Consider the following 27993-nt stretch of genomic DNA (forward strand, 5'->3'; position numbering starts at 1 on the left):
CATCCTTAAGATGTAACCTGCATACAAATACACGCACCAGCAGAGTCTGTGTGTGAATAAATCCTTACCTTTATGTGATAAGCCGTGCTAATGATAAGAAACAGTGGCATGGATCAACATGAACTGTAATTTTTTAAAAAACTTTTGAGGATAGACATTTTTCCAGCGTATTTATCTCTGTGATAATGTGTTCTTTAGGCAGATACTAATTTTGGATTTCATTCCTTAAACACAAACCAGTTAATATACACAGAGAATACTCTGAGTGCATGCTAGGTATCCAAGGACAGCCAGTTTGTAAGAAATTTTACAATGGATAACTCACATAAATGATGAAATGTTGACGGAACGGGGAACACATATGTTTTGAATAAATCATGTTCTTCAGAATACCTTGAGTTTTGGCCTGCCTCCCATGCTGACCTCCATCCAACTCTTCTTGAGGTCTAACTGGACCCTCAGTCCAGCCCTGCACTGGAGATGCCTCTCCCTGGGAAAGGGGTGTTTTTGGCCCAGCTTGCCTGCCACGTAAGCTCCTTGGTGGGCAGGGTGGAGACAGGGCTCTGCACCCTGCTGGGCTGAGTGTGCTCATTCAGAGGAAGCATTTCTGAACTCTGCAATTGCTAGCAGCCCTGGCAGCTTCTCTTTATTCCTCAGAAAGAAAATACAAAGAGTTAGCTTTAGTCCTGAGTTGAGAAAAGAGGCTCTTGTGGAACATTTCACTGATGGACTGGGGAGTTTCCTTAGAAGCTTATGTGATGATTTTTCTCCAAGTCACCCAAAAGGGTGTTCTTCCATTTGATAACCATGGAGGACAGAGACTCAAAGACATATAACATCTTCGAGTATAATGCAATATAATGCCATGTTACCAATCGTTAACGAATATTGAGCAAAGAGTTGTCATTTACAAAAGCACTATGAAGCTTACAAAAAGAAGACAGACAGAAACCCTACCTTTACGGAAGTTACCACATTCCACTTGGGGAAATGACACCTATTTTAGGATAAGGAATAAAATGGTTACTAACACAAGGAAAAGGAATTTTTAAACCATAGGCGTTCACCTGCGAAAACAAAACAACAACAACAACAAAAACCTTCTGATTGAGAAAGTTGTAGAATAAGAGGATAAAAGAAAGAGTCATAGAAAAAGTGGGATTTGAGCTGGTCTTGGGAGGTCTGGCTTACATTTTGACACGTGGAGTAGAAATGCGGGCTCTCATAGAGGAAGTGGGAAGCTCACTGTGGCTGCTGCAGTGTGCATGAGGGAGAAGTAGAAATGAAGTTGGAAAAGCATGCTGGGGCCAGATTGTGAAGATCTTCAACATCAAATAAAGAATTTCAAAGATGTTCAGTAAGCTGTAGGAACCAATGAAGGTATGGATGGCATGGGGAAGTTGTGTTATATAATGTTTACTTTAGGAAGTTCGATCCAACAGGGATGACTCAGATGGTTTAGAGAGAGAGCATTGATGAGAAGACCAATGAGCAGGCTGCTGTGAGAGGAACTCAGTCTGAACTAGCATGGGGTGGTGAAGATAGAAAGGGTGCAGAATTGGTAGGACTTGAAAACCGATGGAATGTGGGAGAAAGAGGAGAAGATGATGATACTGTCAGCTTCCATCAGAAATTAAAGAGGAGGAGCTGGATTTGGAGCAAGGGACTGGGAAATTTTGAAATAAACATAATTTATTTCCACTGCATATATCCAGGAGTTTGTAGGAGGAGATACCAGGGACCAGGATACAGATTTAAGAATGATAAACAGTAGAAGGAAATCATTATAGAAAGTAAAGAGAACTGAGCAGATAGCCTTAGGAAATCTGTCCCGTAGGGTTAGAAAGAACAGGGAGAGCAAAAAACTGAAGAGGGGCTATAAGGAGTAATATAAGGAACCCAAGAAAGTACTCTCTCAGAGAAATTAAGAATATTTGTTTACTTTAGTTGCAATAGACAAATGAAACTCAAAGTGATTCAAGCAAAAAAAGGAATTTATTGTATTATATGTGGATTGGTTTTCTATTGCTGTATGATAAATTACAAATATAATGACTTAAACAACACCTATTTATTATCTCAGTTTCTGGACGTCCAAAGTCCAGGCATAGCTTACTTGAATTATCTGTTCAGAGTTTCATAAGACTGAAATTGAGGTGTCAACAGGGCTGCCTTATCATCTGGAGCTCATGGTCCTTTTTCAAGCTCACATGGTTTTTTGTATGTAGTTTCTTGTGGTCTCGTAGGACCGAGGTCCCTGTTCCATTGCTGGCTGTGAGATGGGGGCCACTGTCAGGTCCTGGCATCCACCTTCAGTTCCTTGCCACATGACTTGCCTCCTCCATCAGCATGTCCTCTCTCACTTTGAATCTCATTCCTGGTACAGCCCCATGCCTTTTAGGGTTCTCTTAATTAGATCAGGCTCACCAAGATAATCTCTCTATTTTAAGGTCGGTTGATTTTGGACCTCACTTATATTTGCAAAATCCCTTCACAACAGCAGAACCTTGATTACTGTACCATTGACTAACTGGGAAGAGGTGTGTGTCTGCCAGGGGGCATGGCAATCTTGTGGGCTACATAAGAATTTGGTCTATCATAATATAACTAAAAATTCCAGGGATCAGGCCAGGCGCCATGGCTCATGCCTGTAATCCCAGCACTTTGGGAGGCCAAGGCGGGTAGATCACTTGAGGCCAGGAGTTCAAGACCAGCCTGGCCAACATGGTGAAACCCCATCTCTACTAAAAATACCAAAAATTAGCTGGGTGTAGTGGCGGGTTCCTGCACTCCTAGCTACTCAGGAGGCTGAGACAGGAGAATCACTTGAACCCGGGAGGTGGAGGTTCGCAGTGAACTGAGATTGCGCCATTGCACTCCAGCCTGGGCAACAAGAGCGAAACTCCATCTCAAAAAAAAATCACAAAAAAACAAAAACAACAACAACAACAATTAGCCAGGTGTGGTGGCACATGCCTATAATCCTAGGTACTCGGGAGGCTGAGGCAGAATTGCTTGAACCCAGGAGTCAGAGTTTGCAGTGAGCAAGATCGTGCCACTGCTCTGTCTGGGTGACAGAGCAAGACTTCATCTCACCCAAAAAAAAAAAAAAAAAAATTCAGGGATCAGTCTTAACTTTTGGCATGGCTGAATCCAAGGGACTTTACCATCATCAGGACTCAGATTTTCTGTCTTTCAGCTTTGCTCTCTACTGGGAAGCTGCCTTCTCCAGTGGACTTTCCTTAAGAGGTGGATAAAGAAACCAGCTGTTAGTAGGATCATGCTCCCATGGTCTCACTAGGAAAGAGTGTGTTGCTCCTCTTAGTTCCAAGTAGTCTGAGAGAGGCCTTTGATTGGCTTGCCTTGGGTACATGCCTACCCCTAGACCAGTCACTGTGGCTAGAGGGTTGCTGTATTACGATTGTCCAGACCTGGGTCATATGTCCATCTTCCGGGCCAACGTGTGAAGTCATCCCAGCCCAGATAACAGCCAAGGGGAGAGATCATTCCAGAAAAGATGCTGTTCAGGCAAAAATGCTAGTCTACTAAATAAAAGGAAAAGAAAATGGAAGGAACTATTACTGGTGAACTGTATCAGACATTGTTAGAGAAGTTAAGAGGGGGACTCAGCAAAGGTCACTGCATTTAGAAGGCAGGAACATTCGTGACCTTTGGAGGAGAAGGAAGGTTACTAACACAGAGAAAAGTGGTGGAAATCAAGCTCCAGAGTTTTAAGATATAGGTAGTGAAATACTGGCATTGAATGTGTAGTACAACTGTTTGTTGGTAAACAGGAGAGAGGGGACAGCCATTTGGGACCGTATTAGGGTATGGATAAGGTCTTTTAGGAATAGCAGTGACTGAGTATGCTTGGAGTGTGTGAAATTTCCAGTAGAAAGGAAAAAGACTGAAGGGAAGTTGCGGGCAGAGTTGACCCCAGCAGGATCTGGAGCCAGTAGGAGGAGAGTGGATTAAGAGCCCAAGTAGAGAGGCCACACACAGTGTAATAACCTGGGTTATATAGTGTGTGAAGTTTTTGTTGTTTGGTTTTTGGGTTTTTTTTTTTTTCAGTCATTTATCGCTTCTTTGAAATAGACAGGTATCATTGGTTTCAATGTAGCTATCATATGGTGATTAAATATACTCAAAAGATCCTCAGCATCTCTCTGGCCCTGTAATTGACAGAAACGTTTAACCTTAGAGAAGTGGTTCTCAAAGTGTGGTCCCTGGACGAGCATCACCTGGGAACTTGTCAGAAATACAAGTTATCTGACTCCACCCCAAGCCTACTGAATCAGAAATCCCACAGATGGGTCCTAGCATTGTCTGATTTAACAAGACCCTCTAGCCATTTCTATTCCTTTCTTTTCTTTTTTTGAGTCGGAGTCTTATTCTTCCGCCCAGGCTGGGGTGCAGTGGCGTGATCATAGCACATTGCAGCCTTGAACTGCTGAGCTCAAGCCATTTTCCTGCCTCAGCCTCCCAAAGTGCCGGGATTACAGGCATAAGTCACTGCACCTGGCCTTCTCCAGCCATTTCTGATGCTGCTTCAAGTTTGAGTATCACTGCCTCAGAGGTCTGCATCTCCCCTCTCATGCCATGAAGGTTTCCTTAATAGTGACTTTGAGAAGCTATGAGAACTAAGGATGTAAGCTGCTGGTGACGAGGAAATGGGGGAGTTTGTAAATCTTGAAAGGAGATGACAACTGTTCAAAATCCACTAGTGACTAAAAATGTAATGGATTGGAAGAACCGAATATAAAGGCTAAGTTGTAATTTAATTTTTTTCGAGTTTGTGGAGGGCTGACACATGATGATGACAGGCATCATCAGAGTTTCAAGTCCCTGGAGGACAGAGAAAGGTGAAATGGGCTTAACGTATAGCTGTAGACTGGTGATTCTTTTGGCGTAAGGGTTAAGTCCTAGAACAGGTTTTGGATATGGATCATTTAATTTAAATCCAGGCTCTTCCACTAGACGCTATTAGGAGGTTGCAGAAGAAGGGCATTTGTCCAGGTTTCTTTCATCAGGGAGCTTAGAAACTTTTTGAGCCTTCAAGACTTAAATAAATCCAGTGGAGTATAAAAAGACAGTATAACAAAGTGCTGAACTGAAAAGGACCTTGGGTCAGAATGTGTGGTACAGACTGTAAGTGCTGTGGGCAGTCTGGGGAAGGAGAAATTGGCATTGTGTCATTTTCTCCTCTAGGCAGAGGATGAAACTGACAGCCCGGCGTCATTTCCCAGGTCCGATGGCCAGATGGACAGCTTGGCTTAAGGAAGTGCTTTTTCTTGTTCTCTCTCTCCTTTCTGAGTGGGTCAAAGTTGCCAGGTCAAAGTGAAGGTTTGTACTCTGAGACTTTGAATGTGGAATATTGTTAATATTTTCGTTTGTATGAGAAGCCTGTAGAGTAAATTACATTTTATCTTGGGTATTTTAAATGGAAAGAGACTCAAATAGAAGTTTGGCATATTTGTTTCAGACAGGCTTTCAGACTTACTCCATTCATGGGGAGAACATGAATGAGCCTGTTGGATGATGCTTTAATGTTGTAGGATGAAGAAAGCAAACTACTGATTTTCCTTAGTGGAAGAATTAAGTTGAGCCAGATCTGGGATGATAGGGAAGAAGAAAACACTTCAGATGAACTGACATTTCCACTGCTTTTACTTTCTTTGCACCTTGCTTGCGGCTCATGTGGGTAAGTAAACAGATCACTGAACCAAGAACCAAGAGAGAGGGCTGACAGAACACTGTTAACGGTGGGCATAAAAGCTGTTTAAGTTCAAAAGAGAAATAATAAAAATATTGTAATCATCAAGGGGCAGCCAGAAATTTAGTACCTGATCCAAGGTACTTAAGATGTTTTTCAGAAGTCTACAAGTAATGTGATCTGTTTTCAGTCCTTTTTGGGGGAGGGTTTCTTAACTTCAGCTGTGGCACGCAGGTGTCAACAAGAGAGCTTCCTTTTAGTTCACTGTGATGATGGAGTGACTTGGGGTGCATTAGAGAGCAGGGTCATTATTTGCCATCACATCAAGAATAACACCTGCATCAGGGGTGTTCCTCTCACAGAAATTAATCACAGAGAAGGTGTGTGTTGCTCTGATGGCCTAGCAGTCAGAAAGATGAATCATCTCTTATTTCAAGGTACGGAGAACAGTTGTGTCACTCATTTCTTTTTCAAGGGGACTCAGTTGAAATGGCAAAATAAAAAGGAGTGAAATCACAGAAAACAGTTGTACCTCACTAGATCAGTTCATATAATGCACAGACTGTTTCCTCTACCTGGAAACCTGGTGCCTGGCTAACTTCTACTCATTTTTGACTTTCCTGCTTGAATGTTAGTTTTGTAAGAGAAGCCTTCCTGAGACCCTTCTTCTAAGTGAGGTACCCCCATCATGACTGCAAATTACAATGTTCATTTTTCCTTCATACTGCCTATCCAGCTTTCAAATTTTATGCATCCACTAAAACTCATATAATTATTTAATGTCTGTTCCTCTTGAGGCAGTGAGCTCCTTGGGTGCAGGATCCTGAGCTATTTTGTTTACCATGTATTCCCCCGTCAAACACAGAGCCTGGTGAATATAGCAAGTACCAAGTAAAATTGTATCAAGTGAATGATTTAATTAATGAGAAAGCACTTGGTAAACTGTATTCATTATGAAAGTGATGGTTAATTATATGTAACAGACACCTCCTTTCTCTCTTCTGCCCTAATTTTGTCTCTCCATTTTTTATTAGTTCTTTATTTTGAGGTATACTTGTCAGTGTGTTACCAATTCCAAATCTACGATTTGTTATTATTCATTCTTGTCTTTTTTTTTAGAGATGAGGGACCACTCTTTTTTTTCCTGAGAAATGGTATTAATGACACCCACAATGCTAATACTACAACTCTGTTTTTTCTGTGCGTGCTCATGATTTGAAAGGAAAAACATGACTGGCCTTTGTAGATGATGTATTTGGGAAGCAGACAAGATTCTAGTGTAGCACTTAAATTCTGTTTCTCGTCATCCCCAAAGCTGCTAATATAAGTTCCTGTGCCTCAAGTGTGCTTCTCAAAAGTACACAAGGCAAAATAAGTTGATAGTATCGTTCTAGGAGAAGCTGTTCCTCAGTCACCCTTAAAAGGGGAAGAAAAATCAAGAAATCCAGGTGTGGAAAATATTAATGATCAGGATATGAATAAGTCTTTTCATTAAAAACAACAGCAAATAAACAAAAAGTTATCCAATCCTTTTCCATCAGGGCCTCGCTGTGCTACTTTGGTGGGTGTAAGTGTTGTCTTCGGTGGGCGGAAATGGCAGACAGCCAAGTGGAAAATTTCACAGCGTCGCAAACATTCAGTGCACAAAACGCCGCAAACCAGCAATCTGAGGGAGCCGTGTACCAAATAACCACGCTCCTGCATGTGCCCTACTGCCCACCTTACACTCTTTCTCTTAGCTTCCTGCTTGATGCCTTCACTTTCTTTTTCCCAGAGATTCCAGATTCTTCGTTTCTGTTCCTTTTCTTTCCTGAAACTCAGCACAGTAGGGCATACAGACGTTTGGATGCTCCAGGGATAGCTGATGATTGGTGCCTCGCCAGTGCTGACTTTTGTATTCTGGCTCCAGGGCTCAGGAACAGGCTTATGACCACCAGTAACGCTTTGCATTTACATAGTGGATTTCTTCTCGGGAACTGTGTGTGCTTTGCAAGAATGATCTTCTTGATCTTCTCCATGACCCAGTAAGGTATGACAGTGGTAGAAGGTGCTAGTCCTTGGCTCCTTTTGCAGAAGAGTAAAGCCAAGTGGCCTGTTTTGAAGCTTTTTTGCAAGTTTGCATCTCAGCTAAGATTGTGTCTGAAATCTCCCAGAAATGGCTTCAACTTTGGGGTGAGGAGAGTCTGGCTGTACCGTGCTGTGTTCTTTTTGGGAAAAGAGCAAGAACATTGAACTTCTTTTTTAAGAAAATGATCTTTGGTGAAGTATCAATTTGTCTAATTGGTCGTGAGACTTTATTTGTTGAGATAACAAGTGATTTGATGATTCATTTACCTTTTTCTTTTTCTTCTGTTCTATTTCCATGCTAGGTATTTCTCACTTCTCTGTGAAAGGAAGAAAGACCACGACTGAGCCCAAGAGCCCTCAGGAGCCCTCCAGCGCCTGTGGGAAGTCTCCATGGTGAAGTATAGGCTGAGGCTACCTGTGAACAGTACGCAGTGAATGTTGTAAGTTAACAACCAAGAACAATATCTGTAGTGGCTTGCCTGGTCAGGATTCATGAATCACTTGATGTAACTGAGCCAGGTGTTGAAGGGGTATTAGCATGAGCTCTAGGTGATCGTCCAATTAGTTTCTTTTTTTAAGGGAAGACGTCCTGTTTGTATTTGCTGGAACTTGCCTTTCTCTCAGCTTCTATGGCATGCTGCAAACTATCTACTTCAGGAATAAAAGGATAGAATACAGTGATTCTTTCATTGTAGGAACCCCTTTTCTACTGGTTCAGCCAAATAGTATCAGATTTAGAGCAGCCCCTTTAAACTGGGCTATTGCAATTCTTTTAGGTTGGTGAGTAGGGGGTAAAATTCTCCAGGCTAAGGATTAGCAATCAGAGTTTCCATCCAGCAATTATTCTTCTGCAGTTGATGAAAATGACATTTTTCTCTCTGGCTTTTAAAATCTTGAGGTATGCAAGTTATAAGCAGTTATGTGTGGTACTTCTCTTATTCAAAATGAGCTGATTTACTGGTTTTGATCAGGTTACTGGCTTGGGATTTTGAGACTAGAAAAGTTTGTTCCCACATGTCACCTGATGGCCAACTTGCATGACAAGTTTTAGTATCAGGAAATGGAAGAGATGACATAGTGTGACTTCAGGGAGCCCTTCCACTAGGAAATAATGCAAGGGTGCTCAGCCCTGCTACTTTCTGGAGAGTTTACCTTGTTGCTGGACTGTGTCACAAAATAAAGTTAGGAGATTTTGACCAGGAAAGAATATAGCTACATGAAACTCAGGATGGCCTATGAACACCTTTGAGGATGAGAGGATACTCTCTTCAAATTTTGGGAAATGACAAGCCAATTTCTTCTAAATTTTTGTTGTTTTTGTGTGTATATAAATACATATGAATATTTCTGCAATATATATGTATATTCTTGTTTATGTATGTGTATATATCTATATATATATTTTTAGATTTCCAGCTTCTTGTGAACTCGGCCAGAAAACTTTTTTGAGCATGTATTACCTATTTTTTTTGCAGTTGCCTACAAGATTCGTAAAGAGCAAAGTGCAGCATATATCAGGGAGAAAAGTATTGACATGGAAAAAAATAGTTCCTAATATTTTTTGTTTCATAGATTTCTAAACATTTGTATTAAAATATGCATATGTATCCATGGCATATCCTCAGGGTTAAATAATTTAGTAATAATATGAGCTTATTAAATGCAAATTTTCCCAGTGCTTCATTGAAAGCAGACAACGGGAGACACTGAAGCTTCCTTGTGTTTCCATTCTGTACACGTTGGGTCTAGTGGAAATCAGTCAACCTGGAATCAACTGACCTGAATCCTATTCCTACTGTTGAGATCAAGTACCTTGGCAACCTTGGGCAAGTCGCAAACCCCCCCATAAAGCAATATTTTGCAAGTCTGTGTATTGCTCCATACTACCTTATTTTCAATTTTTTGTTTTTTGTTTTTTAATTGAGATGGTGTCTTACTCTGTCACCCAGGCTGGAGTGCAATGGAGTGATCTCGATTCACTGCAACCTCTGCATCCCAAGCTCAAGCGACCCTCCCACCTCAGCCTTCAGAGTAGCTGGGACCACAGGTGCACACCACCATGCCTGGCTAATTTTTTGTATTTTTGGTAGAGACAGAGTTTCACCATGTTTTTCAGGCTGGTCTTGAACTCCTGAGCTCAAGTGATCCTCCTGCCTCTGCCTCCTAAAATATTTTGATTACAGGTGTGAGCCACCGTCCCCAGCCCATACTACCTTTTTACTAAGCAATCAGCATCTTGGTTTAGGGTCCCTGTAAGGGGCAGAGCATTGTGAAAGCACTATTTTACTTATTTATTTATTTATTTTTTTAAAAAAAACCTTATTGTAAAAGTTTCTGTCACTATCAAGGAATAATTGTGGGCCATGTTAGATTTGGGTACTCCAGTTACATTGCGTTTTACTGGAAATCATTTTCCCAATCAGGTAACTGTTAGAATGCACTTCTGGTGGTATTGTTTAAAGCATTTTTATCCTAGGAAACAAGTGTCTTATGTAAAACTGCTTTAGGTTTCAGGCTCTATTTAAATAACTCGTGCAGTTACCATAATCAAGATGCTTTTGTTTCAAATCTAGTGGGGTTTTCTTGTTGTTGTTTTAACCGTTGCTTTGAACTGTTCGTGTGACACCCTGTCAGACCTCAAAGATTAAGTGAGGTTTTCAAAGAACTTCTGAAGTGTACACTTTAAGATGCCACATGGCAGACTTGAAGTAATTTTAAAATCCTTCTGTAAATGGAGTGTGTTGAAGAGCAAGAAAATACCAAATTCTAGTGAACTTTTTCTGCATGCTAAGTACTTTCTTTTCAAAACCACGTTTGCTTGGTAGGGGCAGTGGGAGTTCCTCGTTTTCTTAGTAAACTGTGATGTTGCCAACCTTTCATTATCTGGGCACATGTTCACAACACGGGTTTTCTATCTTCCCTGGGTTTAGTGTCCTGCGTACCCCAAAGCCTGTGCCATGGAGAGTTGTTGCAGTGGAGAAGGCAGGCGATTTTCAAAGAATGCGTGTTTGCACATGGACAGGGTCTGGGAGTGGGTGTATAAATGTGTGAGTGATAATCACAGCAGCCATTGGAAGTACTGGTTCCCATGCTCAGCACTTCCTGCAGATGTTCCTCCTTGCATTCATTCCTCTGCATGTCCCATTAACTGCCTCTCAAATCTGCCACCACTTGCCAGCAGATGGCCTTTGCCCCTGAAGATGTTTCAGACTGGCTCTAAGATGGGGGATCTTGTACAAGAAGAGAATGGTGCTGACACTGAACTCCGAGTTAGCAGACCTGGATTTTATGCACAGTGCTATTGTTAGCTATATAACCTTGGGCCCTCTTCACCACGGGGATTCATTTTATGATGGACAACTTGAGAAAATTCAGTTAAATCACTTGCAGTGGTGGTTCTCGGCAGGAAGTGTCTTATGTTACATAAAGTATCAGCTTTAGATGAGCCCGATTGAACCTTTATTTTACCTTCTTGGGTTCCTAAAAATCAATGATTTGGCACTACCTCGTTTACAACTGTTTTTAAAACATTGAGCACAGTCTTAGGGTTAAAAGAAAACAAGAGTTATTACATCTTTCACTACTATGAAACCCTTTCCACAAGACCCTCCTAGGCACCATATGACAATTCAAAGGTATTTCTTTGAGACCATCCTTAGACTATAGCTTTAGCTGTTTAAATTTAGGGTCCATACTCATTGGTCCTTTTGAAAATAAACAGGAGCCATTTTTGAACTTGAGTTTTCTAAAACTAACCATCTCTGTGCTCAAATATTGGTTAGAGTCTAAGCAAGGAGAGAGATCCATATTTCATTCCTAAGCTTCTCTGCTTCCTTAAGTAAGAATTCTTGAGTTATCTTATCAAAGCAGCCTTCCCTGATCTACATAAAATAGCATCCACCGCATCCCTCTCAGTCCTCTAGCCTTCTGTGTTTTTTCTTTTAAGCATCTTACATATTATATATTTATTTGTTAATCATCAGTCTCCTCAACTAGTCTGCAAGCTCTGCAAAAGGAGGGATGGTATTATTATTCTTATTCTTACTCCTTATTCTTATTCTTATTCTTATTCTTATTCTTATTCTTATTCTTCCCTGGTGAATGAATAGTACCTAAAATACTGCTTGCTCCCATAATGGGCAGTCAGTAAATATTCATTGAATGAATGTCTAACGATAGAGTAAGTGTGTCCCTAGGCCTCTCATGTGTGGGCCTGAGCCATTAGGAAAAGGAACATACATGCTGTTCTGATGAGATTGCTTGAATCTGACAGCAGTTTAAGGGTGTGGGGAAGAGATGGAGAGTCTAGACTATTTTCTTTTCCTTAGAAGTGGATACTTGATATGTATAAAGAAATGTGAGGAGGGAACAATTTGTGTTAAAAAAAAAAAAAAAGTTTTCTAGACCTATCAGTAGAGTTTGGGGATTTTCTAATACTTTTTTTAAAAGTCTGCACTGTGTGTATTTCCTCTCCTTTCCATTTGAGTGGTTTGCTTTGTCACTTGTTTGTGAGCATCCTGCCCTGGCTTTCTGTGAACGGTGGTGGTTTTGTCTCTTATCATCACATCATTTCATCACTACTTACGTTCATGTTTCTTTTCAAAGTAGGACCGGGCCCGAAGTGCTGTATCTCCCTAGAAAGGGGCTGACTGAATAGCACTTCATTCCAGTGCACACCTTAGAATGAAAAAATGGTGTGCTGGTACAAATGAAACCCATTTAATGTCTCTGTGGTGTGTGATGGGAAGTTCACAAAAGCTTTCTTAGGGAGGCATTGTGCTATTTAGCTTTTGAGGACAGCAATAATAAAGGTTTCTGGAATTCTCTGTGTCTGTGTAGTCCCTTTTCAGAATAACTGCTCTGAGTGCAGGCATTACATTATTCCTAGGAAAAAATGGAGAGACTAAAATAAATACCTCTGTACCTGTGTAAACAGCATTATGCTGTCTGTATAAGTCTTAAAAAATGGGAGCTGAATTTCTCTTACTCTGAATCTCCGGAGTAAGAGAATTGCACACACACACACTCTCTAATAAGAGCAATCTGGGAATTTCCCTCTGTGTCTGTCAATTTGTACCTTTTAGATTTGCCATCTGTGATACCAAATTCTCCAGCACTATCATAAAAAAAATCTGAAGTAGGCAAGAGGGTCAGGAGAGAAGGGGAGATTCTACCACTGTTAGACAAGTGAGGGAGAACAATCTCCTTTTTCTTAAATCCTTGCTTGTAATGGTCCTACAAATTGACCTGCAGATTGTAAAGGCAGAGAGGGTCTGACTGAGCTTATTCCATCCAAGTGCACTGGGAATCGCTTCAAGTCTTCTAGAGTTTTCTCTTTCACCCATTTCTCTCTCTTCCTCAGACTTCCTCAAATGGCTTCTGATTGACAGCTTTGCTAGTTCCTGGCCATTGCCCCTGGTGTGTTATTTGGGATTGGCACCTTTGGCAGGGTCTTTGCAGGAGTCACTGCTTCTAAGAAGTGGTGTCAGAGCTACCTCCTGAGGCAGCTGACAAAGTGTGCCCATCCCAGGCACACCCTTTTCCCTCGGCGCCTTCTTCCTCAAGTACTCAGCTCCTTCTCTCAGCATCTTGGACAGGATGAGGAAAATGCAAAGAACACTCAGACGTTGTGGAAGGAAAAAAGTTCATGGATCTTTTACAACCTTCGCATTCCATGCAGGGAGGAAAACATCAACAGCCTGGTCAGGCTGCTTTGTAACTGAATAGTGCTGAGGTAAAATGCTTTTGTGTTCTCTTTAAGTTTAGAGTTCACTCAATACATGATATTTATTAACAGACTGTTGTGTGCCAAGATGTTCTGGAGTCCATCAGGGATCCAGTGCTGAGTAATCTGTACTTACCGCCGTTTGAGACTCTAGGAAGGTGCTATGGGAGGATGAACTTGGTGGCGGAATCAGGTGTACGAAAGGGACGATGGGTAAGAGTCATCAGCGCTGGAATTTCAGGGAAGACATCTAAATTGAGCCTTCAAACAGAGGTAGAATTTCAACCCAATCTATGTGTGTATTTAGAGAAGACAAAGGAGGCTTTGAGAAGAGACTAGGAATAGTCTTTTGTGTACTATTTCTGTGTCTGGGCATGTGAGAGCTCAGAGCCAGAGCTTTCTTTCCATCAGAAATTGTTTGAACACTGACAAAAACATAGCATGAGGATTTGTGGCACATGGTCACCAGGCCACCATTTTCTTCAGGATCATGTTAGATCTTTTTTTTTTTTTTTTTCAGACAAAGTCTCTTGCTGTGTCGCCCAGGTTGGCATGCAGTGGCACGATCTCAGCTCACTGCAACCTCTGCCTTCTGGGTTCAAGTGATTCTCCTGCCTCAGCCTCCCAAGTAGCTGGGATTACAGGCGTAATTTTTGTGTTTTTCATAGAGACAAGGTTTCATCACGTTGGCTAGGCTGGTCTCAAAACTCTTGAGCTCAAGTGATCTGCCCACCTCGGCTTCCCAAAGTGCTGGGATTATAGGCATGAGCCGCTACACCTGGCCCATTTTAGATTTTTATTTTATTTTATTTTATTTTATTTTATTTTATTTTATTATACTTTAAGTTCTAGGGTACATGTGCATAACGTGCAGGTTTGTTACATATGTATACTTGTGCCATGTTGGTGTGCTGCACCCATCAACTCGTCAGCACCCATCAGTTCGTCATTTATATCAGGTATAACTCCCAATGCAATCCCTCCCCCCCCCCCCATGATAGGCCCTTTCCCGAGTCCAAGTAATCTCATTGTTCAGTTCCCACCTGTGAGTGAGAACATGCGGTGTTTGGTTTTCTGTTCTTGTGATAGTTTGCTAAGAATGATGGTTTCCAGCTGCATCCATGTCCCTACAAAGGATGCAAACTCATCCTTTTTTATGGCTGCATAGTATTCCATGGTGTATATGTGCCACATTTTCTTAATCCAGTCTGTCACAGATGGACATTTGGGTTGATTCCAAGTCTTTGCTATTATGAATAGTGCCACAATAAACATATGTGTGCATGTGTCTTTATAGCAGCATGATTTATAATCCTTTGGGTATATACCCAGTAGTGGGATGGCTGGGTCATATGGTACATCTAGTTCTAGATCCTTGAGGAATCGCCATACTGTTTTCCATAATGGTTGAACTAGTTTACAGTCCCACCAACAGTGTAAAAGTGTTCCTATTTCTCCACATCCTCTCCAACACCTGTTGTTTCCTGACTTTTTAATGATTGCCATTCTAACTGGTGTGAGATGGTATCTCATTGTGGTTTTGATTTGCATTTCTCTGATGGCGAGTGATGATGAGCATTTTTTCATGTGTCTGTTGGCTGTATGAATGTCTTCTTTTGAGAAATGTCTGTTCATATCCTTTGCCCACTTTTTGATGGGGTTGTTTGTTTTTTTCTTGTAAATTTGTTTGAGTTCTTTGTAGGTTCTGGATATCAGCCCTTTGTCAGATGAGTAGATTGCAAAAATTTTCTCCCATTCCGTAGGTTGCCTGTTCACTCTGATGGTAGTTTCTTTTGCTGTGCAGAAGCTCTTTAGTTTAATGAGATCCCATTTGTCAATTTTGGCTTTTGCTGCCGTTGCTTTTGATGTTTTAGACATGAAGTCCTTGCCCATGCCTATGTCCTGAATGGTACTACCTAGGTTTTCTTCTAGGGTTTTTATGGTATTAGGTCTAACATTTAAGTCTCTAATCCATCTTGAATTAATCTTCGTATAAGGAGTAAGGAAAGGATCCAGTTTCAGCTTTCTACTTATGGCTAGCCAATTTTCCCAGCACCATTTATTAAATAGGGAATCCTTTCCCCATTTCTTGTTTCTCTCAGGTTTGTCAAAGATCAGAAGGCTGTAGATGTGTGGTATTATTTCCGAGGACTCTGTTCTGTTCCATTGGTCTATATCTCTGTTTTGGTACCAGTACCATGCTGTTTCGGTTACTGTAGCCTTGTAGTATAGTTTGAAGTCAGGTAGCGTGATGCCTCCAGCTTTGTTCTTTTGACTTAGGATTGTCTTGGCAATGCGGGCTCTTTTTTGGTTCCATATGAACTTTAAAGCAGTTTTTTCCAATTCTGTGAAGAAACTCATTGGTAGCTTGATGGGTTTCTATAAATTGAATCTATAAATAACCTTGGGCAGTATGGCCATTTTCACGATATTGATTCTTCCTATCCATGAGCATGGTATGTTCTTCCATTTGTTTGTGTCCTCTTTGATTTCACTGAGCAGTGGTTTGTAGTTCTCCTTGAAGAGGTCCTTTACATCCCTTGTAAGTTGGAAACCTAGGTATTTGATTCTCTTTGAAGCAATAGTGAATGGAAGTTCATTCATGATTTGGCTCTCTGTTTGTCTGTTACTGGTGTATAAGAATGCTTGTGATTTTTGCACATTAAGTTTGTATCCTGAGACTTTGCTGAAGTTGCTTATCAGCTTAAGGAGATTTTGGGCTGAGACAGTGGGGTTTTCTAAATATACAATCATGTCATCTGCAAACAGGAACAATTTGACTTCTTCTTTTCCTAACTGAATACCCTTGATTTCTTTCTCTTGCCTGATTGCCCTAGCCAGAACTTCCAACACTATGTTGAATAGGAGTGGTGAGAGAGGGCATCCCTGTCTTGTGCCAGTTTTCAAAGGGAAGTTTTCCAGTTTTTGCCCATTCAGTATGATATTTGCTGTGGGTTTGTCATAAATAGCTCTTATTATTTTGAGGTACGTTCCATCAATACCGAATTTATTGAGCGTTTTTAGCATGAAGGGCTGTTGAATTTTGTCAAAAGCCTTTTCTGCATCTATTGAGATAATCATGTGGTTCTTGTCTTTGGTTCTGTTTATATGCTGGATTACGTTTATTGATTTGCGAATGTTGAACCAGCCTTGCATCCCAGGGATGAAGCCCACTTGATCATGGTGTATAAGCTTTTTGATGTGCTGCTGAATCCGGTTTGCCCCATTTTAGATTTTTATAGTAAAAGTTGAAGCAGGAACTTGAGATGCCTAAAGAATGATGCCTCCCGGAGTTAGTAAGGGCAGTGTTTCCAACTGAACTTTGGACAGAAAAACACATCCAAAACTAAATATATATTTTTTAGGTGGTATATAATGTTCAAGAATCCACAAGAAAGAAGGGCAGGGATGAATGAATAGTAATAAAAACTAGTTGACATTGTTTTGTCATAGAACCCAAACAAAATCTATTGGTTCTTAACAACACATAAATTACTCCTTAGGACTAATGTAAAGAGAAAAATAGGTAACTTCATTTTTTAATTATCTAAATTTTTCACTTTTGTAAAAGAATCATATTATACCATAAAAATATTGGCCAGGTGCGGTGGCTCAAGCCTGTAATCCCAGCACTTTGGGAGGCCGAGACGGGCAGATCACGAGGTCAGGAGATCGAGACCATCCTGGCTAACACTGTGAAACCCCGTCTCTACTAAAAAATACAAAAAACTAGCCGGGCGAGGTGGCGGGCGCCTGTAGTCCCAGCTACTCGGGAGGCTGAGGCAGGAGAATGGCGTAAACCCGGGAGGCGGAGCTTGCAGTGAGCTGAGATCCGGCCACTGCACTCCAGCCCGAGCGACAGAGCGAGACTCCGTCTCAAAAAAAAAAAAAAAAAAAAAAAAAAATTAACCACGTCTCCAACTTAAATTCATGTTAAATTTCCAGTGGTAGCTATGTAATAAATTATTGCTAAGTAGAATCGTAGACTGATAGAATTAATCCATCTTCTATAAATCCTGAGGATTATGTTAACCTTTTTCAGACACCTAAACAAGTATGTTACATGATTCAGAAAAAGTCATTTTTGACAAGTATAAAATGATTTTTAGGTGTGATAGCAAATTAGCTGTTTGAAACTTATGTTAGAGAAATTAAGTTTTCAGAGTAATTTTTTTTCTATTTGTGCTTATATTCCTGAAACAACTTACTTAAGAAGAGTCTCCTTAAATGGAAACATAAATGGTATACAAATGGTGATCCTCTATTGTCATCTTTTATTTCCAAAACTCAGGCAGGTTTTTGTCATCATGCTTTTTGGACTCTTAACCATCTTCTTCTGCTTTTAAATTCTACTTCTTTCTCAATACCTTTATAAACAGCGTCTTACGATCATTTCCCAGTCTTGAGTGCCTGGCACTGGGAGGTGACCTGCCCACATTGCTAGCAGAATTCGCTGCTGGACCCCTGCACAGGTCCCGAGCTGTTGTTTACGTGTTTCAATCTGCCCATCAGCCATCCTCACCAGCCTTCCTTTGTGCATCTAGAAATGAAAATGCTCTTGACAAAATGGTATTCTAAAGTTTCCATTAGGTTGCTCTTCATTTCATTTTTCCTTTCTTCTTCCCAAGCCTTTGTGGCTTGCATAGAATTGAAAAAAAAAAAATGTAATTTCTCCAGGGCTAAAATCCAAGACTTTGATAGGCAGTCTTAATGCCTGGGGCTCCTACGAGTTGCTACCCATTATAAGCATTGTAAAACTCACCCTGGAGAACAAAGAGAACTGGGCACAAAGATTATTCTCTTCTTCTACCATGGCAAGCCATAGTTTTCCGGTTTCCTTTGACTTTTTCTTCTTTGATCTCTAAAAGGAGGTAGAGGAGTAGAATACTATTGTTCAGAAAGGAGAAAGCTATTACTTGTCCAAACAGATTGTTTTTTCCTTCTCTTTGGCAACCTCAATGGCTCTACCTGTTTCTGGCTCTCATACTTCTGCTTGTGAACAGCCTTCCTCCCTAATTTTCAGGAAACTAACAAATTAAACGTGCAGATGTCAGGTGGTTACTCCATATCTACTGGCTCACATAATTCAAAACAGAGTCATTCAGCGTCTATCTAAAGCTAGTTCCTTGCCCCTTCTCAGTCACCACCACATCAAGCGCAAATGTAGATGAAAGGGTAGTGTGTCAAGGTGAGAGCTGCCCACTGGGTAGTGTTACTCTGTCACTCACTGTAGGGGACAGATTAGCTGCCAATCAGTATCTCATTGCTGTCATTGGAGTTTATAATCCAGGTTCCCAGCCCCACTGGTGATCTATTTCTGTGCCTCTGCAGTGACGCCAGTTGTCCTAGCAATGTGCTGGCTGGCACTTCGTTAGAGGCAAGTGAGGGAGTGGCGGTGGAAGAGGGTGGCCTCGAGAGGGTCAGAAGGGAGTTGGCAGTCACCTTGCTCAAAGAGGATTTTCCATTTCCCTCATCTGGGCAGGCCTCCAGGAGGAAGACGTCACTTACTAAGTATATCATGGGAGTGTCACTTACTAAGGATCGTGGACCACATGGTCTTTATGGTACAGATAGAATCCCATGGAGAATAACAAATGAATTAATGGGTAGTCCAGGCAGAATGTGGGGACTGCCAGGCCAAGATGTTAGGTGATCTCAGAGCATCTCATGGTGTCAGTTTTTCTTGTGAATCAGGTTAATGTTCTGGTTGTTTATCAGCACTGGCATGCAGAGTTGGAGACATGAGTAGATGTTTCGGAGGAATCAGAGGTCAAGGGAGGCAGAAGGAAGGGAAACACCATGACAGTCCCTCTTGGCCACTTTTCCTGTTGACAGGTCTGGCCTGAAAGCTGTCCAGTGTAACAAGAGCCTTCTTACAGAGCTCTGGTAACTTATCCATGCTCCCAGCCTTGAAGAGGAATACGGCCCACCTTGTACTCTTCTTTTTAATTGCTCTCCTCTCTTTATGCCACATTGAATTGGCACCAAGTGACTTTTTCCACCATTTTCTGATTTGGATCCAAAGAACATAGAAATACTGTGGATTGTACCTTAAAGTCCCTGTCCAAGGTGGCCTTGCCTAGATGAAATCTAAAATGGCCAGTCAAGTGACATTGGCAGACCTGGGGGCTTCCCTCCATGGCTCCTTCTCTGTGGAAACCCCCAGGCAATAGATGGTGACATTTTCTCCTGAGAGTGCTTCTGGTCTGTGTGGTCCTGGAGATGCCAAGACATTTTTCACGAAGAAAGATACTCAAGGTGGGTCTTTGCAAGGAAATGGGGAACCAGGAAGACTGATGAAAGGGTGTCCCCCGAGCACGGAAGATCCACAGATAAAAGGAAGTATGAAGTATGCATTGTTGCCTTTCCCTTCAGGACTAAAAGAGTTTTTGTAGTCTCACTGACCTTCCTCATTTGTTCCACTGAATGACCACACTCAAGCCGAGATAATTGCATGAAACTGTGTGCTTATGATGGGAAAGGCATTTAGGGTGTAACTGACCATTTCTAGCACCTTTTGTATACTCAACAAGTATTCATTTCTTCTACCGTAGCTGAAATAAGGGCTGGTAGTGAAGATCTGGGACTGAAATTGAAATAAATAATTTTTGGGAAAAGAAAAACTCCAAGGGTAGCTGTTGGCACTTTCAGAGCATCCTGTATTTTTAGGATGTTTCATATGAGATAAAGTAAATCAGTTTTGTTTGACAGGGTGTAGTGTGCCCAGCCAGGTCCTTATTTTAAATTGCCGGAATTATTTCAATGATAGAAGATATTGTGTGTTCCTGAAACAATAAATACCTATTAAGTGCATTTTGATACTGGGGAGAAGTACAGTTTCGTTTTTTTGGATTATTGTATAACTGTTAATTCAACTTTGATACTGGAGAGAAGTACAGTTTGGTTTTTTTGGATTATTGTATAACTGTTAATTCAACACTTTGTGTTTAAATACTCATCATTCTTTATGGTGCACAGGTAATAAAGATAGTTCTCTCATGTGAATAAGAAATACAACTAATGTGAATGGCATTAAAGTTAGAAGATTCAAATTCTTCTCTGGGTTTGATGGTTGCTTTTTTAGAAGAAATTTGGTAAAGTAGATGATAGCCCAGTTAGGTTTCATGAACTTCATGCTTCATGTTCTTTTCTTTTTACCACCTAGCTAGATACACAATAAATATTTGGAAGCACACTAGAATAGAAAGAACCCGTTGTCTCTTCTTCCTGAATAACTTGTTGTTGATCACAAGGGTAGGTGTGAATCAAAATATTAATGACTAGGCCGGACGCAGTAATTCCAGCACTTTGGGAAGCCGCGGCGGGTGGATTACCTGAGGTCAGGAGTTCAAGACCAGCCTGGCCAACATGCTGAAACCTCATCTCTACTAAAAATATATATAAAATTAGCTGGGCGTGGTGGCGCATGCCTGTAGTCCCAGCTACTTGGGAGACTGAGGCAGGAGAATCACTTGAACCCGGGAGGTGGAGGTTGCAGTGAGCCAAGATCATGCCACTGCACTGCAGCCTGGGCAACAGAGTGAGACTCCATCTCAAAAAAAAAAAAAATTAATGACTAAGGAGAAGCTAGGGACACCTTGGGCGCTGTCCAATAGCAGGAACTTCAGGCTAAGAATGGACACCTGGGTTCTCTTCCCATCCCTGCCCTTTTAGACCAAGGGCAAGCTGCTTTCTTTCTGGGCGCCTCTATTTCCTGATATTCTGAAGGAATATCATTATCACTGCCACTTCCAGCATCAGATTTAAAGTGTTAGTTCATATAAGAGGCTCTTTGAATCACATTTGGGTTCAGATTTCAGACCTGCCACTCATTAGCTGTGTGTCCTGTGGGAAATTGCCCAACCTCTCCGAGCCTTATTTACTTCATCTATAAAGAAGGTCTGACCATACCTACCCTGATGACTTATTAAGAGAGTTAAATGCGATAGTCTGTTCAATTTTTAGCCCAGTGATTGCTCCCTAATAACTGTGGCAGCCATGATGCTGTTATGATGATAAATTTCAAAAAACAAAATCTATCATGATGTGTTGCTGAAGTGAACAGGTGAGCAGTTGCAACTTGCTAGTCTCTTTGTTGTAGAGACATTTCCTCTGTAATAGGAGTTGTCATTAACTGTCATTGTCATTACACTGACAGTGAATTCAGTTATGTATTGTTAAGACCTTCTGCTTCCTTGACATGTATATAGTAGAATAATTATGACAGTGAAGGTGACACATTTGTCAGAATTATCCATGTGCATATGCTGAGGGCCCTGGAATTTTAGGTGAATTTTATAGTATTAGTCAAACTGAAAGGCAGAGTGAGTTTGGAAGCTATAATAGTCTCATCTATAAAAGGAGTAGGGAGATTCCCAAAGGCTACTGATATGAGTAGAACTCTAAAAAAGTAAAACATTAAAATACATTTTGATGTGGTTACCGTGTCTAGGTGGTGATAGGTAAAAACGGTCTAGTCTAATTCTTTGAAATTTAGGATAGAAGAAAGTCTGAAGATGGATATCTACATTATTTTATCTTCTTTCAGCAAATATTTACAGGAAGAGAGAGCGATTGTGTGTGTGTGTGTGTGTGTGTGTGTGTGTGTGTGTGTGTGTGTGATCTTCTGGGATCAGGGAAGCTTTCATCCTCAGACTTGAATGATGAGTAGGTGTTAACCAGAAAACGAAGTGGATGTATCAGTTAACATATACTGTGTAACAAGCCATCCCAACAGTTAAGGTCCAAGACCACAATCTTATGATTGTAGGTCACCTGGGCTATTTTAGTCTGGGCCAGCTTGGCTGGGACTGGTTAATCCAGCACGGTCTCACTCGTGTGGCTACTAGAAGGCTGGTTTGCCTGAGAGATGGGTGATCTTCAGCTGGGACAGCTTGTCTCTGCTTCAGGTGGCCTCTCATCCTCCTGTAGAGTAGTCTGAGCTTCTTCACTTTGTAGGCTCAGGGTTCCCACAAGCAGCAAGAGAGGGCAAACCCCAGTGCGTGAGTGCTTTTCAAGCTCTGCTTCAAGATGCTTGTTAATTTCCCTTTAACCAAAGCAAATTACTAAATTTGTTCAGTTCAAAGGATGGGGAAACTCTAGTTCTAGTCACATAGGGGACAACATGAGCAAAGCTCAAAGGTAAGAGAAAACATGGTGTGTTGGAAGACTGCAAGTAGTTCGGAGTGGCTGGAGTCAGGCATATGTGTAGTCTCATGAAGAACAAGCCAGATTATGAAGTGTCTTTTCAGTAAGCTCTGCTGAGGAATTTAGAGTTTATCTTGAAGACAGGGGAGTGGTCATTGAAAGAGTTTAAGCAGGATGTTGACATGATCAATAAGATGTGTAGAGACATGGTTAGGTGGCAAAAGCCTAAAAGGACTCATTAGCCTAGACAATTCAGGAAATTTCCAAAGAGATGACCCAGGGATAGCATAGGAGAAGATGGAAGGACTTGACTGAGAGGTGGCTCAAAGCTGACGTGTACTTTCAGAACAATGTGACCAGAAAAGGGGTTGGAGGCCCTTCAAGGTAGAGCAGAAAAGACAGAAGCTCAGGTCATCAGCAATATCTGTATGAATCTGGTGGGAGAACTCCACCAGTGCTCCTCACCTCGCTCCTTTGTGGGATCCTGCCAGACTCCAATGTCCTTGGATTCTAAATGAGCACCTACCAAGGGGCTGAGTCAAAGAGATTCCAGTCTCTGAAAGTCTCTTGTCATTGTCATCATCCAGCCAAAGACTTTTCCTTCCAACCTGTTTTTCCCTTTGACCTCAAAATAAACAATGTGTTCTTAAGGCTCTGGGGTGCTCTCAAAATGCTTCTCTGACCTCGGATAGGACCATGCTTAGCCTTTAATTTCCAGATCTGACCTTTTAACTACACTTTTAAGCGTAACTCTTTCAAAAGGCAAAAATAGAAATGACTGTTTCATTTCACCAAATTCAAATCGCCAAGAGTGAGAACATGCGGTTTTCACCGGTACGTTTGGGGACCAGTTTGTTGTCACTGAAACTGCCTGATATCGGGTCAGAGCGGCTGGGTATTTTTCAGTCCTTGGGGTTTTAACTCAAATGTTGAAAGTGCTATCTTTTATAGATAAAAATGAGGGAGGGGAGCATCAAAATGTGTGCGATGCAGATAATAATTTGCCAGGTTTTCTTTCTAATTTTTTCATTAAAAAAGAAAATACGGAAGAGTCTAAAAGTAGGGCAGTCTGCCTTCATTCCTGTGCTCTTTTCCTTGAGGGACACCTTCCCCAACCAAATAATTGAAAATAAATGGGAATTGTGGGAACAGAGGAAGACAAGAAGGAAAACTAAAAACCCAGAACCTAATCTTCCAGGGGCAGGCGGGCCACTTTTATAGCTCACATTCTGACATTTTCTCCAGTGAAAGAGTTCGAACAGACTTCCTGATTGGAGTGCTGTGTCAGCATTAAACTCAATGCAGGGTTCTGCTCTGGCACCTTTGGGGCTGGTGGTTTAGCCCCTCTGCGTGCCATGTCTTATCACCAGCACTGCTAACTGAATGGGATGCATTTTCAAAGACAGGAGAGGGTCTGAAAAACCCCAGGGCACGGTCGGAGCCTGCAGGCATTTGTTTGCTGCTGAGAACCATGGCAAGCATTTTTGACATTTTTATCAGAGTCTTAGTTAAACAGTTATGTGGAGGACTGATAAAGAAGTGTGCGATAGGAGACTTCCTAATTTAAAGTACCCATATTTGGCGAGCTTTATACTCATGTGAAATGGAAATGAAAACATGGCATGTTTTGGAATTCCTGATTCTGCTTATTTGCTTTAATAGCAGATCATTGCATAAACACTGACTCACTGCATTCTATACTGAAAGGAAGATATGGTTTGCTGTGTTCAATCTGGTCTGACTTCCAGAACACAGTATAGAACAAGTGCCAGAAGAAGGGATGAGCTCAACTTTATAGGTGACCGGAGAGATGCCCAATTCCATGTTTTGTTCTGTACAAACACATGACCTTACATGAAGTTTTGCATAAAATATTGAAACAGTATGTGAGTCTTTAAAAATATGTATGTAATCCGTTCTAGAGTATATGGAGTAGAGAGTAAAAAAATAGAGTCTTCTTATTTTTGGAAGTGGGGTGAAGACGCAGGTGTGCATATGCTGCCACCTGCGTGTTATTTCACTGAGTTTTGTCAGGTTCTTTTCTTACTCACCTGCACTTTGTATGTTACCTTAAGCACTGTAACCATTCTAAGCTGCCGGGGACATGGGTATGCAATTAAAGTCAACACTGTGATTAAAACCACCTCCTGTTGTTTACCTTTTTAGAAATTTTAATAATACAGTCAAGTCTGAAAGAGTGGAACTTTTCTCAAAGCTACACACTTGGTTGCCTCTTCTTGATTAATGTATAGGGGCGGTCATTGTAACCTAAGGTCTGATAGATGGTGCGGAGATTGATGAAGTAAAGCCTGTTAAGTATTCTAAGTGTCTTATAAAGAAAAATAGGCTAACCTAATTCAAATTGTTGTTGCTCTCCTAAACTTCTTTTATGTAAACTCCCTGTATATTACAATGACAGACTCTCTGTCTCTCTCTCTCATGCGCGTGCACACACACACACATGCCTGCATGCACACACACACATGTGCACATATGCACACTCCTGACATGCTCTGCTGAAAGCTGCCCAGCTATGGAGAGGTGAGAATCTAATCCAGAGCACATGGCTGCTTTGCATTTCACTGGCTGTCTAGTGTCACTCTATGATATAGGCATAAGGTCATAACTGTGAGCTATCATTGTCACTTATCTTAATATTAAAGCCCCCTGATCCAATCTGTCTGCCTTATCTATTACATCATTTACATATCTAGATTCTTCAAATGTAACTACTCATTGCAGCAAACCAGGAACACCGAGCTCTAAAGCATCTCCATTCACTTCGTTCATCTCAATCTTAAATTACTAACCATAGTTCAGTTCCAGGATGACACTAAAAATTCAAAATTACTTTCTGTGATTAACTTACATTGTGATGGTTGAGAATTATTTAGTAGAAGACCTGTTCATCTTCTGATAAAGCCCTTTCCAAGTTTTGAATTGTGTGTGTGTGTGTGTGTGTGTGTGTGTGTGTGTGTGTGTGTGTTTTAATTGCCAGGAGTCTTTCAGATAACAGGGAGATTGTTGGAATGAGAAAGCAAAGCTTGTATGAAAACTTGTGGCAAAAGGTCATCTGTGCTGTGGGGGAAATTTCAAAGTAGGCACAGTTTGTTTCCAGTGGTTCCGGCCTGTCCTTTCAGTGGCTGGTCACTCTCTGTTGCCTTTCCAGTCAGATATTTCCCCTCTTCCAATGCCTGACATCAGTCTAGTTACCTTGGTTGGCCTGTGGAGAAAAACAGTCTTGTTAAGACACTCACATTAAGCTGATAGAGACCTTGGCTAGGATAATTGCATTTTTCAAGGGCTAAGGGATGGAAGGATTTAATTTTTCTCTTAATTATTTTTTATAGAGATGCAGTCTCACTATGTTGCCCAGGCTGGACTCACACTCCTGGCCTCAAGTGGTCCTCCTGTCCTGACCTCTCCAAGTGCTGGAATTACAAGCGTGGCTGGAAATTTTTAATGATGATTTCCACTGATCCCAGGGGAGATCTTTTGGATGTCATTTTTCAAACAGATTAGGATCAAGCAGCTGCCTACCTAATCAATCCATACTACCCATTCTGATGTCTGTGCTATAACTTTCCGTATAAAATAACTAACTTAATAATAATCAAATAATTTTGCATGTAAGTTTGAAAGCTATGATATAGTTCACCAACATAATTTTCCAGTTCTTTTTATTATGGTAAAATATACATAACATAAAATTTACTGTCTTAGCCATTTTTAAGTGTATAGTCATACATTCATATTGATGTGAGACCATCTCCATCGTCTTGTCTTCAGACCTCTTTTTTTTCTGACAAAACTGAATCTAGACCCATAAAACACTAATGCTTCACCCTCCACCCTAGCCCCTGGCAACCATCATTCTACTTTCTGTCTATTATTTTGACTACCGTAAGTGCCTCATACAAGTGGAATCATGCAATATTTGTCCTTTTGTGCCTGGCTCATTTCTCTGAGCATAATGTCCTCCAGGTCTGTCCATGCTGTAGCATGTGTCAGAATTTCCTTCCTTTTTAAGGCTGAATAATATTCTGTTGTATGTTTATACACCACATTTAGCTTATCCTTCATCTATCAATGGGCACTTGGCTTGCTTTCACCTTTAGTTCATTGTTAATGCTGTTATAGATATGAGCGTGCAAATATCTCTTTGAAACCATTCACCAACTCTCTTTTTTTTGTTTTTGAGACAGAGTTTCGCTCTTGTTGCGTGATCTCCGCTCACTGCAACCTCCGCCTCCCGGGTTCAAGCAATTCTCCTGCCTCAGCCTCCCAAGTAACTGGGATTACAGGCACTCGCCACCACACTGGGCTAATTTTGTATTTTTAGTAGAGACAGGGTTTTTGCCATGTTGGTCAGGCTGGTCTCAAATTCCTGACCTCAGGTGATCTGCCTCCTCAGCCTCCCAAAGCACTGGGATTACAGGCGTGAGCCACCGCACCCAGGCTTCACCAACTCTCTTTTATGTCTTTGTTAGATACAAGTGTTTGAAGACCTGCTACCCACTTTGAACCTTTTTTCATGATAGAACTGTAGGTAGACTTTCTGCCTAATAGTGTTATTTGAAGCATCCTCTCTGCTGACCTCTTTCCTGAGGCCTGAAATGCTACTAATAGGAGTTCAGTCCTCAAGTATCAAGCAAAGCCTTCAGCTAGTTTTCTATTAAAATGCATATGATCCTGGGGCAGAGGCCACAGATAAGATATTAGCACCTTGATGTGAATTTTTTTAATTAGATCCTATCTTAGAAACTTTCTTTACCCCCTTGCCTAGTTCTTCACTAATTGCTCCATGATAAGGTCTTGCATTATTACTGCAAGTATCACACTGTATTAAACTTATTTATATTTTTGCTTCTCCTGATAGAATAGAAGCTTCTTAAGGGCAAGATTCTTGTATAATTGCTGTTGGTTTTTCAGACCCTAATAGAATGTCACAGACAACTTTCAATAAGCTGCTCACTCATTCTTTCATGCGTTCATTCATTCACTCATTTATTCATCAAGCATTTATTGGGTGCCCATGCTGTAAGTGCATTTTAAAACTCTGCCTTTCTAGAAGGTTTGAATGGCCAAGGGCCAACTCTGTTGCACAGTTTTTGGCAGATTTTAGAAAACGTAAAATCTAACTTCCTTTATTTTTAGGTGCAGGAACTTGGTCCAGATGAGTGGATCAACCTCTGAAATAGTTTTCTGTCACCGTCCTACCCATTTTTTTTTTTTCTGCTTCCATTCAGAAGAAGCGTCTATCTAAGTAAGTTTGTGTTCTTCTGTTCAAAAGTAAGATGATGTTTCAATGTATATTCTCAAGCATCTGAAAACTTCTCTG

At 41.1% G+C, this 27993-nt stretch overlaps 1 protein-coding gene across 5 annotated transcripts in view; it reads left to right on the forward strand.

Annotated features, from left to right (window-relative positions):
* ATXN1 (ataxin 1) overlaps nt 1–27993 on the forward strand; it is a 464792-nt gene that overhangs the window by 269097 nt on the left and 167702 nt on the right. For 4 of the 5 annotated variants that reach the window (XM_030929140.1, XM_030929139.1, XM_030929138.1 and 1 more), the window contains one exon: nt 8083–8220. The gene's annotated coding sequence lies outside the window, so the exon portion shown is untranslated. Of the gene's footprint in view, nt 1–7469; nt 7743–8082; nt 8221–27993 lie in introns of those variants that run through there. The other variant, XM_030929141.1, reaches the window with a different exon arrangement.

This window comes from Rhinopithecus roxellana, chromosome 4 (assembly GCF_007565055.1).
Source record: "Rhinopithecus roxellana isolate Shanxi Qingling chromosome 4, ASM756505v1, whole genome shotgun sequence".
Taxonomy (NCBI): domain Eukaryota; kingdom Metazoa; phylum Chordata; class Mammalia; order Primates; family Cercopithecidae; genus Rhinopithecus; species Rhinopithecus roxellana.